Raw genomic sequence first — 12,060 nt, 5'->3', positions numbered from 1 at the left:
CCCTAGAGGAGTGAAGAATTTGCCCGCGGCACTTTGGGACATAAAGCGCGTGCGGTTAGAAGAGCGTGAGCGTGATGTCTGTTCTCGAAAGGATTGAGAGACTTCGTGCAAAGAATGCAAGCCAGAATTACGAGAGGCACGGGTGCAATGCATAGGGTGAGGGAGATTGCAAGGGTTATGAACCTGCTGACTAGCGCATGGTCCGACGAGAAGTTCTCCAGACTTGAGGTGGTTGACGTTGATGTTACCAAATTCTTGTACCCAAACGCGGTTGACGGCTTCTGTGGCATTTTGGTCAGTTGCTATGTAGGTGAGTGCCGTCACGCAAAAGTCATCGAAGGTGCGGTTAAGTTTCTCGACTCGTCGAGAAAGGTCGGTTGCATTCTGCTGAATCACCTCGACTGCCTCTCTGATAGCCCATCCATCTCTTGCCACCTCATCAAACCCTGCTTGGACCTCTCATCCTTTCTCCACAATTCCTGCAAATAGCGCGCCAGAAGTCGTGTCATCGGTCACATTGAGTAAGGCCCGGAGCGCTGTTTGGTCATGGGCGATGTTGTCGATCTTGTTAATCCATCCTCTATGATGTTGGGGATTGTTGACAATGTCTCCGAGGTAGGCAAGATGAGCAGAAGAGTCATTGGGATCACTCTCGTCGTCGAGAGGGTTGGTGTTTCGTGCGGTGATGCAGACACGGATCCCGAAGTGAAATCCCGGAGAGACTGGGATGAGTTCGGGGCTCTCTTCTTGGTGTCATCGGAATTTGCCGGCAATTTCTTCAAGAGCGGTGGTGATTCCTTGCTGAACATTGTTGGTGGTGAATTCGGATTTGGGGCTGTCGCGGTCAATCAAAGTTTCTTCTTGAAGCGGAGAGGTGGAAGTCAAGGATTTGGGGGGTGTAGTTTCTCCGAGAGTAGCCTTGGGACTGCCATTGCAGTAGCAGAATGAGTAAGGGGCCATGTTGTAGTAGTCGACTTGGAAGTTGGCTGCTGAGTGGTTGGGGTGATTCCTTTGACCTCTTTATACCTCTTCAGGATCTCCGCTGCGTTTTTCAGGTTGCCTTCTAGTTCCCATGAATTCTCAGCTGTAGGTTGATGTTTCCACTTGACTAAATACCGGCGATGTCTGTACTAGGGCCGGTGTGCAAGAATTGCTTCTACTTTGTATTCATCGTGTTTGTCAACAATCTCTGGTGGTGGTTTTAGAAAATTCTTCCCATGCTGTGGTGTCTCGTAGTATGGCGTGAGCAGCGAAGCGTGTACCACAGGATGGATCTTCATAGTGCTTGGAAGGGCTAGTTTGTATACTAGCTTTGAAAGAACCTTCTGTACCTGGAATGGCCCATGTCTCTTGGGTGCCATTTTTTTGAAGAGGTAACCGTCTTCGTGGTGAGTCATCTCCAGCCATACTTTCTGACCTTCGGTGAATGGGGTGAATTTCTGGTGGAGTCTTCCTGCTATTTGAGCTGTGGCATAGTCTAAAGCTGCTCCTGCTTCTTCATGGGCCTTTTGTCTTATCCAAAGCCATTCTTGAATTGACAGAACCTTTGATCGTGCAAAGTTCATTGGGAGTGCCTTTGGATGTGAGCCGAACATGAGAAAGAACAGAGAATGCTTTATCGCAGAATGTTCCCGGTTATTGAATGCGAATTCAAGGTTGGAAATGTAATCAGCCCAGTCGTGGGGATGGGTGGAACAGAATATCTGGAAATATGCCTGAATTTCCCTATTCATGCGTTCAGTTTCTCTGTTGGTTTGTGGATGATACGCTGTGCTCATTCATCCTTCTACACTGGTTAACTTCCAAAGTTCTTTCAAGACAAGGGAGTTGAATCGAGGTCCTCGGTCGGACAGAAACTTGTCCAGCATTCCAAATCTCTGGAAAACGTGGTTGTGGTAAAACGTTGCCATCATTGTTGCATTCATCCTTTCTGTACAGGGGATTATAATTACCTCCTTTGTATAATTGTGGTCGACCACAACCATTAAGGATGTAAAGCCACGTGAGAGTGGTAGTGCAGTGATGAAGTCGCATGTGACAAATGCAAAAGGCCTAGACCAGTGGGTTGCCCATATTGGTTGCAGTGGTGGAGTGGTTGGATGAGTGTTAACCTTCATCTGTTAGCATGCCGCGCATCCTTGTATGTAACTGGACACGAACAATTGTATTCCTGGCCAGAAGAAGTTACGCGTTAGTAATTCCGCTGTTTTGAACCGTCCGGAGTGTCTAGATATTGGAGTATCATGGTAGAGCATTGTGACTTCTTGTCGAAGTGCGAGGTTGGATGGTATGTAGCATTGAGATTGGTAGTACAGGATGCCGTTGCTTTCCGTCCAATCATCCATGGTCGTTTGTGCTGGAAATGGGATTGCATTATTTTGCATTGCCGCGCGCACGGAGTTTGCGTAGTCATCCGTTTGTCCCATCCTCCTGATGTGATCTAGTAATACATCATCGGTGTTTACCGCAGTGACTTGTTGTGGGTCATCCAGTTGCGATAGTAGAGATTGAGCAATGTGTAGCAAGCGAATGTTTGTTTCCGCAAAAAGTGTATCTGGCAAGAGTATCTGATCAACATTGTCGTCTGCTGAATGCAAGGGTCCGGAATTTTGGGTGAGAGTGTCTGATTGTACAAGCTGTGAACCTAGGCAATGATGAAGTGTGAAGTCAAACTGGGAGAGGAATAATTGCCATCTTGCTTGTCTCCGGTTGAGCCGTCTGGCTGTGCAAAAGTATGTCAAGTTCTTGTGATCTGTCAATATCCGCAGTGGAAATTGCGTCCTGAGGAGGTAATGTTGCCATGCTTCCAATGCCCTGATGGCAAGAAGTTCATGATTGTAGATCTTGTAGTTTTGCTTGGCCGGTAGGAGGAATTGAGAGTGATAGGCAATTGGGTGCCAGTCGCCATCAACATCCTGTTGGTGAAGTACTGCAGCAGTTGCGACTAGCAATGCGTCGCATTCCAGAATAAACAACTTGGTTTGATCTGGCATTAGTAGAACAGGGGCCGTGGTGAATCGCCGTTTGAGTTTGTCGAAGGCTTTCTGACATTCTGGGGTCCAAATGAACAGCGCATCTTTCTTGGTAAGATCCACTAGCGGTCATACAATATCAGAGTAGTGGTCAATGAATCTTCTGTAGAAGTTTCCGAATCCTAGGAATCCTCGTACTTGTTTGACCGTGGTGGGAGTAGGCCATTGCAATACACCATTGACTTTTACTGGATCCATTTTGATCTTGTTGTGCAAAACAATCATGTCCACGAATTCTACCTTCTCTATGTCAAAGACGCATTTCTCCAGTTTAAGATATAGGTCGTTCTCTTGGAGTTATTGGACAACTTGGATTGTTTTGCGCCAGATATCCGCTGAGTCTGTTCCGCCGATCAGAATGTCATCCATGTAGATCTGGATCCCACCTTCAATGATCATGTCTTGAAATATATCATTCATCATGGCTTGGAAGGTTGCCGGAGAATTGCACAGTCCGAAGAACATGACTGTGGGTTCAAAAAGTCCTCGACTCGTCTTGAATGCCGCTTTCCATTGGTCTCCTTCTTTGATTCTGACATTGTTATACTCTAACCAGAGATCCATCTTAATGAAGTATTTCCATCCTTTGATTCGATCGACGAGGTCGGATATCAGTGGTAGTGAATAGGAGTTCTTGACCATTCCTTCATTGAAATAGCAGTAGTCTGGGCAAGGGCGCAGATCTCTGTCCTTTTTTCCGACGAAAAAAAGGGGGAAGCCATAGGTGACTTGGATGGACGAATGTATCCTTTCCGTAGATTCTCATCGATGAAGTTGTTCATCTTTGATTCTTCTAACGGAGACAGCAGATAAACCTTGCAATTCTTAGGGGCAAATTCCGGTTTGAGATCAATGGCATGATCGTAAGATCTTTCTTCAGGAAATCTCTCCGCAGCTTTCTTCTCGAATACCAAAGAGTAGGATTGGAGGTAGTCAGGGAGCGTTGTCTCAGGTTTCCGTGTTTCTGCCTCCTGTGCAAGAGTCATGGCCGGGTTGATCTTCATTCGAATGGAGAGCCCTAGTATTGTTTATGCAACTGTGGTTGTAACCGGAATGGTATGGATTTTACTTGAGTTCAGTATCCATGTGGCTATATAATCTCTGGTTATTTTGTCATCTTGTTCAATGGTCGCTGATGAGATACGAAAGAGGGGTGGTGCTTCTGGGTCATTCGCCATACAAAGGGCTCGGATGGTGGTGTCCAACATCAGCTGGAACCTGTCACTTATCCCTGTCAATCCAAAGCCTTGGTTTCCTCGGTCTGTCACAAGTAGTTCTTCCACTTCCTAGATTGGTGGTTGAGCAATTCACTCCACAATTACCTGGGCGATGCGGTCACCTTTGGTGACTGTAAAAGAGGTATTTCCGTGGTTGACCAGGATGACTTGTATTTCTCCAGTGTAGTCTCTGTTGACTACTCCTGCTGCAACATCAATTCTCTTGAGCGCTAACCCACTTCGTAGAGCAATACATAGGTAGGTGCCAGGTGGAGGTGTCATTCTTAATCCAGTCGGTACCTTTGCTCGCATGTGAGAGGAAATGACCAAGTTTTCTATTGCAGTAAGGTTGTATTCTGCTGCTTCTGGGGATCCTTTCGTTGGAACGTCTCCTCCATCGCATTGGACTAGAAGATGTTCAGTGAGGAGTTTTGTGTTGTCAGCAGAGGATACTTGGATAATTCTGCCTTCCGAGTCTGGTTCTTCTTCCATAACAATCTTTTGAGTGGTGAAGTCAAGTATTCCGTATTTCCAGTTAATCCGTGGGTTGTGATGTTGTAGCCAATTGATTCCTAGAATAGCGTCTTGCTTTCCTAGGTGAGTAACAAACATTCTTTCCTTGGTTTCTTTCCCGCCAATTTGTACCGTAGATTCTATGTAATCCCAGATAAATCCAAGTTGGTTGGGAGTTCCATCGATGTTAAATACTGGTATTGGTTTTGCTAGGGGATATTCATGGAGTTGTAGTCTTTGTACAACTTGTCGGTCAATGAACTTGCCCTGAGCTCCAGAGTCGATGAGCGCATTGATTTTTGTTTTCTAGGGCACAAATAGAGATCACACTCTTTTAATCGTTCTAAGACTTTGTGGACTATTTTGCAATGGGAAGCAAGATTAGAGAACTAAATGAGTATATCATCAAGGTATACAGCCACCTTTTCTTCTGCAATGAAATCAGTGAAGACGGTATTCATGAGAGCTTGAAATGTAGCTAGAGCATTGGTCAGGCTGAAGTATATAACTCTTAGTTTGAAAAAACCCTAGTTGGTGATGAAAGTGGATTTCCATTCATCTCCAGCTTTAATTCTGATATTTGTATAACTCCAGCAGACATCAAATTCAGAAAAAATCTTTGCACCTTGTAGCTTGTTAATAATATTGTTAGCTAAAGGCAAAGGATAGCAATTCTGGATGGTGATGTTGTTAAGCTTTCGATAGTCTTAAATAAGTTTGAGCTTGCTGTCCTTCTTTTTAATAAAGAAGACGGGCAAAGCAATAGAAGACTTGCTGGGAATAATATAGCCTTTTCAAAGGGCATCATCAAGGAAAGCTTGCAGCTCTGAATTCTCAGCAGAGCTTATAGAGTATACTTTGGAGTGAATTGTGGCTGGAGAACCGTCTTTAAAGTTAATAGTGTGGCTCCATGACTTATGTTCCAGAAGTCTTGTAAAGTCAGTTTTTGAAAAAAAAAAAACATAACTGTCACAGTGATATTTCTTTGGAACTGGTTGTTCAAAGCTTTTGGAATACTTTAAGAGGTTTTGTTCAATAGCAATCTGCTGCAAGTATGTATATCCAGTGAGACAATAAACTTCATTTGTGGTGTTATTGAGTATACCAATTTTTACTCAGATATGATGTTCAGCTCGATTAGCTTCAACTTTAGTTAAACTCAGGACTCTGAAGTGACTGATGTAGCTTCCAAGCTGTCAGAGAGCATTATTTCACTAGTTTCCCAGTTTATAGCAAGATTGACTTTTTTTAACTATGGCGGCCTGAGAATGATATTTTTGGGCCAATATCAGTGATAAAGAATTCATAATCAGCTAGTTATTGAGAGCCAACTATAAATTTGAGTTTAACATAGTGGGTGATGGTGCCAGCATTATTGTGAGATTTGTTGATATTACAGAGTCCTATCTGTTGTTTAAGGAGATGACAACATATCTTGTTATCTTTTACAAATTTTTTATGTATGAAGAGTTTTGTCACTCCAGAATCAATCATTGCAGGAGTGCAAAATGATTTATTGAATTCAGATACAGATACAGATACACAAAAATGAGGCAAGAAACAATCTATAAATGAGATAGTACATGATGAGATGGAGTCCAAAAGGTCTGAAGTCATAACATTTTGAACTGGCACTGTTGAAGGCTGTTTCTCTAAACCAGGCAATAAAGCTGCAGCTTTAATCTGTGCCTTTATTCAAAACCCTGGCTAAGCCTGTTCATGGGCTCTGCATTCTGCTTCTGCATAAGGACAAACATGTCCTTAAGAGCAATGATGTCAGCAGCAGTATCCATAGAAGTGGCAACAATGGCAGAAGACAAAGTGGTGCACGCAGCCTGTTGAGCTCGAGGTGATTGTTCTATTAATCTGGAGAGGCAGAGCTTTTTCCAATGGCTGGGTCTTTTGCAGTGTTGACATGTGACATTCTTGTGAAAGCCTTCTGCCTTATGACGTTTAGATCTGCAGACTTTGCAGTGACTCTGAAGCAGTTGTCAAAGCTTCTTCTTGATCTCTTCAGAGTCTTTCAGTCTGGAGAACAGTTTGTCAAAGTAAGTGGCAGAGATTTTAACAGACAAAGAGGTGTCAATGTTCATGGCACTCAGATTTTTGAATCCAGAGGAGCGAAAGGCTGAGAGTTGTGATACTGGTTTGTCTTGATTGGCTGCTAAGTTTGCTTTCTGCTGATTGATAGTATGTCCATACTTTTTGACTTGGTCATAGTTTTTAGCTACCACAGAAAGGTAGGACAGCTGAGCGATATAGTCAGAGTTCATGCCAGCTTTGAAACAATCAAATAAGTCTGCTTTAGACCAGCCAGTGTGATTGAACCAAGCTTCAAACTCCGACATATAGTCAGCGAGGGTGCATAATTCTTGCCTGATGGAGTTGAGCTTTTTTTAGCCTCATTGAAGGTGTCAACAGGTTCAATCTTAGCAGAGAACTGCTTGACAAACTTGGTCCACAAGCTGTTAAACAAGGTGGAACTTTCTGTGAGCTCTTTTATGTGGAGTCTTGCCTAAATTGCCATGTCTTCTGTTATAAAGAATAGGATGGCGCTGATCATTTTGCCAAAGTCAACTAACAACTGTCCTGCAGTGTTGTATCATACAGCATCCTGTGCGTCTTGTTGAGTAAACATTTCCTTATTGACATGGACATAGACACAAAAAGCACTGCAGAAGAGCCTAGCTTTTTCTGAGCTAAAGCTGTTGAATGCAACTAGTTTCTCAATGACTAAGTGGAGCTGGAAGGAAGAGATAGAAGCCAGAGCAGTTTGAATTGCTGTAACAAGAGAGTTGACCATGTTTGTTAACACATTTATATTTAGCATTAACAATTGCATCAAGTTCATGAGATCTTGAAGATTGGCATTGCAACAAGAGGCTGTAGGTACTGTCGGAGCCGTTGGTTGTGTGGCTGGATTAGAGGGGCCAATAGGTGGGTCTATTGTAGGGGGAGGAGTTTGATGCTCGAGTGTAGCCTAGAATATGTGGATTAAAGATTCTTTCCTTGTCATAATCTATGTGTTCAAAAAGTATATATTTGTCCAGCTTTTCTACTCTAATTGAAGTACTTGTTGTTCTAAACTGTGCGAAGCACTTTACAAACTCTGAACCAGTTACATCTAAGTCTCTAAAAAGAGATATCCTTAATCTTTCTTAGGCCTCCTTTGTAACGCTTCTACTCATTATAAGTAATGACATTAACAATGTTCTTAAGAGTACAGTCAAGGTAAGCTAAGCGATCTTGAAGTTTGAAAATAGTGTTTAAGCCATCGGTGCTGACTTCAACTAGCGTGCACATTATGTGCTGCATTGGCGGTGATCTGGGCTGTTGTGCATTGTGTGCAAAAAAACTGGCGGTTGTTGTACGCAGTAAGTTTGGCAGTTTCAACAGTGTTCAAGTTGATAGTGGATGTTGTTGGTGGTGGCAGAAGTGTCGAAACATGCTTAACTATAGCGTTGAGTTCATGTGTGGTATACTAATGTGGCGTTCCTGCTTTGCACTTGTTATGTAGTTTGTTGAAGACTGCTTTAAAGAGCGGGCAATGAAGCTGAGGAGTACGCATGGCAGCGGCATGTTCGATGGTCCTAGGGCACTTGGGCAAATTTTTGGGCACTAGATTTATGCAGAAATTAGCACTAAAGCGTGTACGTCTGCCACTAGTTGTCAAAGAGAGTTACTCTTCAAATGTAGGTAGAAATAAACTTGGGTAAAACTGTGCACAGAGCACAGATAGGAGAATAGTCCAGGTGCATAAAGATCTCAATCTGATGTTGTGGAGCTTAAGCTCAACACTTTACAAGAGAGCACGGATCGTGGATAACGGCGATGAGATGGTGTGGATAATAGTCTCACAACTTTGATATAGCTTATACAACTAGCCCAATTGACCAGATATATTATGTGTTAGTAATGTAAGGGTAACAAGTAACTAATAGGCTTACCTAGCCCAATTGACCAAAAGGTTGAGATGGGGGCTAGATAACAAGAGAGTCCTACTTTATATACTGCTAGGACTATGCACAGACCAGGCATTACATAAGCCTACAGATTGCTGGGGTAGTGAGGTGACAACGCAGAAATAGAAGCTAGTGAGTTATGATATCTGCCATATCTGGACCAACAGAGGTCGGAAGTCCAATGCCAATTGAACTCCAATGGAAGGGAGTCAGCATTAATAATGTGTTGTCAAGCTAATGTAAGCCAGATGTTTGATATTGATCAGACTCTGATGGATCTATTGCCAGAGGAGGAGTTCAACCAGTGTGTAAATCATCGAGATTTAAATCAGTGTGATCTTCAATATGAGCATCTGATGACTTCGACATATGTCATATAAGAGCTATTTGATCTGAATGAGGTATAAGATACAGTGCTTTATTAATAGTTAACGGTTGAACAGAATTTTGATAGTATCAGTTAGAACACATAGCAGAATGTAAGAGTATCCCCTACAAGAGAGAAGTCTCAGTTTGACTTTGAATTGTATACATGATTGATTTGAGCACAGTATGCTATTAAGTCTGCCACTATTTTTGATTTATTTTGGAGTACAGAAAATGGATTTATTGAAAGTAAAAGGGAGGTTCTTAGAATAATAGTGTTATTTCTGGGGTGTGATCAAGGTAGGCTAGGCAATTGCAGAGTTTGAATATGGTGCTTAAATTATCACTGCTAACATCAACCAACTTAATGGTTTCAAAGATGTTGAAGCACTTGAGTGTGGCAAAGAAGCGAGATGCAAAGATACAGGCAAGGTCAGCGGTAGTGTGTTTGGAGAAGTCAATAGTGACTGGTTTAGAAGCAATGAAAGTGTATGATGTGGACTGACGTTAACACACCACAAGGGATACTGCGTGGATCTAACAAAAGGCGGTGCCAATGAAGGTCTGGCGACAATTGTGTTAACTTATATAGCTAGCCCAAATAACCAAATGTATTAGTGAGTATTCTAAAATACAAACGAAGGCTTACCTAGCCCAAATAACCAAGAAATTGAGATAGAGCTAGGTAGCAACAAAGGGGCCCTTTATATACTGTTCAGATCGTGCACAAACCAGGCATTACCTAAGTGACTGTAACTGCGGGCGTCTGCTAGTGTCTAGAGAACTTAGCGAGAGACAGGGGCCAGTATATCACAGTTTATAATGTTGTCGGGCCGACAGAGATCAGATGTTTATTGCTAATCGGACTTAGAGATAGAAGGTCTAGCGGAGATTGAAGCACGGCTGTTTTGCCAAAGAAGCATAATGCAGTGACGAGGTGGTGGTGGTGTGGGCGTGTTTGGTGCGCTGATGTGTGCCGGTTGGTGGTGTGTTTTTCAAGGTGTTAGTGCACAGCTAGGACTTGTAAACTGGTGCCATTACACAGACAACATTTGGAGAGTCATATAAGCGTGGGATAAATCGTAGAAAATTGGGAAAAATGGAAACAAATAATAGAAGGCCGGGGCTATGTTCACGACAGTGTAGATCAGGGTAGCAGTGAAACAGTCAGCTAATAACTTGGAGAAGCCTGCATTAGCATGTGCATTGCGTGCTGCACTAGTGGTAGCTTGAGCAGTTGTACGTTGCTTGCAAAAAAATTAGCAATCATCGTAAGCAGTGAGTTTGGCAGTTTTGATAGCGTTCGAATTAATAGTAGAGATTGTTGGCAGTGGCGGAAGTGTTAAAACATGCTTGACTATGACGTTGAGTTTGCATGTGGTATATTGATGTAGTGTTTCTGTCTTGCGCTCATTGTGTAGCTTGTTGAAGATGGCTATGGAGAGCAAGCAACGAAGTTGAAAAGTACGCATGGCAGCTGCACGTTCAATGGCCCTGGAGCACTCGAGCAAATTCTTGGGCACTAGAATTATGCAGAGATTAGCGCTAGAGTGTGTATGTCTGCCACTAGTTGCTGAAAAGACTTACTCTTCAAACGTAGGGGTGGATAAAATTTTTTTAAACTGTGCACAGGGCACAGAATAGGAGGTAGTCCAAGTGTATGAAAATCTTGACCTAATGTCATAGAGCAAAGCTTAACACTTCACGAAGAAGCAGAGATCATGGATGACGGTGACAAGATAGTGTGGACAATAGCCTCACAACTTTGGTCTAACTTACACAGCTAGTCTGATTGACCAAATATATTATATGTTAGTAGTATAAAGAAAACAGATAACTAATGGGCTTATCTAGCCTAATTGACCAAGAGGTCGAGATGGGGGTTAGATAGCGACAGAGTCCTACTTTATATACTGCTAGAACTGCACACAGACTAAGCATTATGTAAGCTTACAGGTTGCTAAAGTAGTGGGATAACAATGCAGAAATAGAGGCTAGTAAGTCATGGTATCTGATGTATCCAGGCTAACAGAGGTTGGAGGTCCGATGTCAATTGGACTCTGATGGAAGGGAGCCAGCATTAGTGACACGTTGTCAAGCTGATGTAAGCTAAATATTTGATGTCAATCAGACTCCGATAGAGACTGCCGAAGGGCTGTGTAACAGCTTCTCTGATGGCAGTGGTGTATGTCGGCATACCGAGTGTGTTAATGCACAGATGCACAGTGAGGGCATGGGAGTAAACTGGCACTAATATGAGGGTTTTAGCACCAACAATGGTAGGAGTGTTATAGAAACTCAGGGAAAATTGTAGAAAATGGCTATATTCTGATATAAAGAAGAAAAAAGCTTTTAGAAAAAGCTTAAAACTAACTGTAGTCTGCGGAACAGTCTAGTATATAAGTCTTTAATAAATCTTCTTAAAGTGCATAAACCTGCAATCATATACCTAGCATGGTAGCTTTGCTTGACTAGATCTTTCATTGATACTGTGATAAGCTTAATATTAGCTTATATGTGTTTGTCCAGCTAATGTGCTTTAACTTTAACCCAACTTGTTTACCTCATACAGAGCTACAGTAGCTGCCAAAAATAACATACATAACTACAAAGGGGTGTCAAAATCTCTCTGTATCTCTATAACCGCTGTAGCTAGCTAGATGAGATATATATCAATCTTACACTATATTACTTGTAGCATCTTTCTGAGGTATTAGTTTGATGCAAGTACTAGGTACCAAAAATAATGTGGTGAAAATGGCTAGAAAATGAATATATATTGCGAAAATCACAGAATAATATAGACCACAGAGTAAAATATGCTTTGGTCCAAGTAAGATTTTATACTATGTAATGCTACTCTAACAAATTTATGGTATAGCACCCAGCTTGGATGGCTGAGTTGCGGGGACATATTTATTTACTACAAAATAAAGAAATGTATGCTTGTATCTTATAGACATCACTAAC

Source organism: Phanerochaete carnosa (genome assembly GCF_000300595.1).
Source record: "Phanerochaete carnosa HHB-10118-sp unplaced genomic scaffold PHACAscaffold_10, whole genome shotgun sequence".
Classification (NCBI taxonomy): domain Eukaryota; kingdom Fungi; phylum Basidiomycota; class Agaricomycetes; order Polyporales; family Phanerochaetaceae; genus Phanerochaete; species Phanerochaete carnosa.
Note: the sequence above shows the minus strand (reverse complement) of the source record.